This window comes from Coregonus clupeaformis, chromosome 26 (assembly GCF_020615455.1).
Source record: "Coregonus clupeaformis isolate EN_2021a chromosome 26, ASM2061545v1, whole genome shotgun sequence".
Taxonomy (NCBI): Eukaryota; Metazoa; Chordata; class Actinopteri; order Salmoniformes; family Salmonidae; genus Coregonus; species Coregonus clupeaformis.
Window position 1 is genome coordinate 36,718,380 of NC_059217.1, and position 5,304 is coordinate 36,723,683.

Here is a 5,304-nt window from a genome sequence, read left to right on the forward strand (position 1 = left end):
TTCCTTAAAGAGGTGGGGTTTCAAGTGTCTCCGGAAGGTGGTAAGTGACTCTGCTGTCCTGGCGTCGTGAGGGAGCTTGTTCCACCATTGGGGTGCCAGAGCAGCGAACAGTTTTGACTGGGCTGAGCGGGAACTGTGCTTCCGCAGAGGTAGGGGGGCTAGCAGGCCAGAGGTGGATGAACGCAATGCCCTCATTTGGGTGTAGGGACTGATCAGAGCCTGAAGGTATGGAGGTGCCGTTCCCCTCACAGCTCCGTAGGCAAGCACCATGGTCTTGTAGCAGATGCAAGCTTCAACTGGAAGCCAGTGGAGTGTGCGGAGGAGCGGGGTGACGTGAGAGAACTTGGGAAGGTTGAACACCAGACGGGCTGCGGCATTCTGGATGAGTTGTAGGGGTTTAATGGCACAGGCAGGGAGCCCAGCCAACAGCGAGTTGCAGTAATCCAGAGGGGAGATGACAAGTGCCTGGATCAGGACCTGTGCCGCTTATACGGTTGTGGTCCATTGCAGTAGAGAAAGAGACTGGGAAAAATACATCTTCTAATAGTCTTCATCCCTTTCTCTGACAGGTCTTTAGGTTTAAAACCCTGCCAGATGGAGTGATGTCTGCACAAAAGTACACACACACACAAGCACACACACGCACACAAAAGCACACACACACACACACACACACACACACACACACACACACACACGTTCACCTATTGCTTTCTTATCTGCTTTATTTTCCTCTCATCTTCTCTCTCCGTTTCTCTTCTTCCAGCTGAAACAGTTCGGAAGAGTTGGTGCATATATTATGACGACATTTTGTGACGTTTTGTTCGTTTTGGACTTCGGGTGTTTTCGGCTGTTCGGGCAAACAAAAAAATGTCTTGAGGCAAGCCGAAGTTGGTAGCCAAAGTCTACGCCAGTTCGTCGGTAATTGGTCAACTGTAGGGATTCTTCAATAAAGTCTTTGTTGTCATGCACATGTTTTCATTGAGAAATACTGCCCCAAACATCTTAGTTAGATGTAAAATTGCGCGACTAAGATCTCCTCGGCAAAAACATCAAAATTGATGACATACACTACGTGACCAAAAGTATGTGTGCAGGCCACTCAAGTTCTTCCCACCGATCTCGACAAACCATTTCTGTATGGACCTCGCTTTGTGCACGGGGACATTGTCATGCTGAAACAGGAAAGGGCCTTCCCAAACTGTTGCCACAAAGTTGGAAGCACAGAATCGACTAGAATGTCATTTTATGCTGTAGCGTTAAGATTTCCCTTCACTGGCACTAAGGGGCCTGAACCATAGAAAAACAGCCCCAGACCATTATTCCTCCTCCACCAAACTTTACAGTTGGCACTATGCATTCGGGCAGGTAGTGTTATCCTGGCATCCACCAAACCCAGATTTGTCTGTCGGACTGCCAGATGGTGAAGCGTGATTCATCACTCCAGAGAACGCGTTTCCACTGCTCCAAATTCCAATGGCGGCGAGCTTTACACCACTCCAGCCGACGCTTGGCATTGCGCATGGTGATCTTAGGCTTGTGTGCGGCTGCTCGGACATGGAAACACATTTCATGAAGCTCCTGATGAACAGTTCTTGTGCTGACGTTGCTTCCAGAGGCAGTTTAGAACTTGGTAGTGAGTGTTGCAACCGAGGACAGATTATTTTTACGCGCTACGCGCTTCAGCAATCAGCGGTCCCGTTTTGTGAGCTTGTGTGGCCTACCACTTCGCGGCTGAGCCGTTGTTGCTCCTAGATGTTTCCACTTCACAATAACAGCACTTACAGTCGACCGGGGCAGCTCTAGCAGGGCAGAAATTTGACGAACTGACTTGTTGGAAAGGCGGCATCCTATGACGGTGCCATGTTGAAAGTCACTGAGCTCTTCAGTAAGGCCATTCTACTGCCAATCTTTGTCTATAGAGATTGCATGACTGTGTGCTCGATTTTACACACCTGTCAGCAATGGGTGTGGCTGAAATAACCAAATCCACTAATTTGTAGGGGTATCCACATACTTTATACATAGTGTATTTCTTGAGTTATCTTAGAGTAATTCAGACTATTTTGAGACTGGCTATGGTGTCTCAAAACGGACAAACAGTACTATTGCCGCTTTTTTCTTGTTTTTCAAGTGAAGGTCTTTTAAGGGAGTATGCGAGCACACTCGTTCGGGCTAGGCGCCAGCTGAACTGAAGCATGCTGACGACGCCCTCCACCACACCGTTTCCTCATCAGCATATTCATCATTAGAGTGTCATGAACAGGAAATGATGCCACAGCACACCCAGTCCCTTAAGATAAAGGAAATAACTGTGGCAGAAAAATACATTGAATTTACAAATCAAAATACATTGAGCCTCAAATTGTTGCTATTTTATCCTGGTATCATTTCCTAAAAGTTGTGGGAACTAATGCTGCAAAAAACATGCTACAATTTTAGAAAATCTGTTAAAGGACAATGCAAGTCTTTTTATAATCCTTCCAACTGACATAATATGCACTAGAACCCGTCAATTCAAATCTGGACCTCAAAAGTTCCACTGCTTTTTTTCCCATTGTTCCCCTCTAATCAGGGACTGATTTAGACCTGGGACCCCAAGTGTGCGCAAATAGTTATCAGGTAGAACAGAAAACCAGCAGTACTCTGGACCTCATAGGTTAAGAGTTGAAGACCCCTGCACTAGAAGATATATTCTGGGTAAAGTCATGTCAGTGTAAAAGAAACATCTATATAAACATCTATCCCCAGGAGGGCTGTGTTTGGGCGGAGATGGTGACAGTGGATATCTCAGCGCCCTGGGTTAGGGTGTGCTTTCCTGTCATGGCAGCAAAACAGAGTGTGAGAGACAGAACAGTGTGTGTGTGTGTGTGTGTGTGTGTGTGTGTGTGTGTGTGTGTGTGTGTGTGTGTGTGTGTGTGTGTGTGTTACTAAGGCAGCACTGTGGTCACAGCTATCCAGCTATCATTAGCTGAGTGTCTTGACAAAGAACAATGGAGCCAGAGATGGTGCAAGGCTCAGAGGAACCAGCCATGCTGTCCCCATCGACATCAATACTAGTGATGAGGGGACCCTGATACCACTTTGCCTAATCTGAAACAGGAAGTTGTTACACAAGAGGCAGGAAGTAGAGGTTTTGTGGCAGCCTAAGTGTCTATATGTGTGCGTGTGTTTGTATCTCTGTGTGTGTGTGTGTGTGTGTGTGTGTGTGTATGTGTGTGTGTGTGTGTGAGTGTGTGTGTGAGAGAGAGAGAGAGAGAGAGAGAGAGAGAGAGAGAGAGAGAGAGAGAGAGAGAGAGACATATAGGAAGAGAGGAAGAGAGAGAGAGAGAGGAAGAGAGAGAGAGAGAGAGAGAGAGAGAGAGAACGAGAGAGAGAGAGAGAGAGAGAGAGGAGATAGAGAGAGAACGAGCGAGAGTGAGTGAAAGCAGGATGGATATGAGGAAGACTGGGAATGGAATGATGACAAACTGCAGCATTCCTCACTGGATGGACCGGGGGCCTTAAGCTCGACTGGAACTCCAAATTTAGCCTGCTGTTGCCCCGGGGATGGAAAATCTCCAGCCTTTAACAGGAAACAGAAGCCCAGGAGGCTCAACGGGAGTGTTTAACATGTATTTACAACACCAGTGCCTTAGTGTGTGTGTGTGTGTGTGTGTGTGTGTGTGTGTGTGTGTGTGTGTGTGTGTGTGTGTGTGTGTGTGTGTGTGTGTGTGTGTGTGTGTGTATTTACCAGTGGCGGTCGGTACCGTTTAAGATGAGGGAGGACAACTATTTTTTTTAATGAGCATGGCTTTATTTATATTACAGCATTTGGATGACTGTCATTCATATTGCATTCACCCAGTTCAATGTAACATCGATAGGTTTAGGCTACTACCTTTCTAAACCAAACCATAGAGCCTACATCGTTGTTACCATATTAGCTAAAGTAATGTCATAGTCAACATAGCTAGTAAACCTGCTACAATCATGCAGTACAGAGTACAGTCAGTAAGCAGTTTAGCAGTTACACCGGCGGGCCCCGGTGGCAATAAATTAGTAAAACCAAAAGCTTACCTTGACTTGGAAGAGTTGCAGCATTGGATAGTCATAGCCAGCTAGCTAACATAACATCCCTCTGTTTGAGCAGGGTGTTTGAGTAGGCTAAACTAGCTAGCTGCATTTGCTAGCTAAGTAAGTGGAAGTGAAAAAAAAGACAAAATATAGCTATCTCTCTCTCTCTCTTGCTTCTCCTTCATTGTTGAAGACATTCATTTGTTCAAAACTGTTCAACTATTGTCTTTCTCTCTCTTTGAGTCAACTACTCATCACATTTTATGCACTGCAGTGCTAGCTAGCTGTAGCTTATGCTTTCAGTACTAGATTCCTTTGATTGGGTGGACAACATGTCAGTTCATGCTGCAAGAGCTCTGATACGTTGGACGTCCTCCGGAAGCTGCCATAATTACTGTATAAGTCTATGGAAGGGGGTGAGAACCATGAGCTCCTAGGTTTTGTATTGAAGTCAATGTACCCAGAGGAGGACAGAAGCTAGCTGTCCTCCGGCTACACCATGGTGCTACCCTACAGAGTGCTGTTGAGGCTACTGTAGACTTTCATTGCAAAATACTGTGTTTTCAATCGATTATTTGATGACGTGAATATATTTAGTATAGTTTTATCTAAAAAGGATAACTTTTTTAATGTTTCACTATTTTTATTTAATTCACTGAGGAGGATGGTCCTCCCCTTCCTCCTCTGAGGAGCCTCCACTAGTATTTACAGTACTCTATGAATACATAATATGTGTATTACAATCATTTCCAAATGCCCCACATCCTTTTTGCCAGAGCGCCCATCTCTGTATGGTCTGAATCACTCATCTCTGTATGGTCTGAATCCATTATGCTCTGCCTAATGCTGGCATTCACCAGTTCTGGGAAGACAAGTCTGAAATCATCACCACCATAGATGAAGTGTGTTCCAGATATGATCAATACGATTTGCTGGCTACTGAATAAATGCAATGGCAACCACCAAGGTAAAAAAAGGAAGTGGTTTAGCGGCATGCCTGAGCTCAAAGTCAGGTATGAGGGTAAACAGGAATCAACCATTGTTCTACGGAATGACGCCGCCACAACTAAAGTGGTAGAGAATAAATGGAATCGAATGGACCTAGGCCAGGCCAGGGTAGGACAGGGCTAGATGTTCCTCTAGCCTCATTCTGCTACTGTTATTTTCCAATGAAGATTCCAACCCTGAGGAATTGTGTTTGAGGTGAATATCACCCGGCCTAGACCAATGTTTTATAGTGTATAGAAG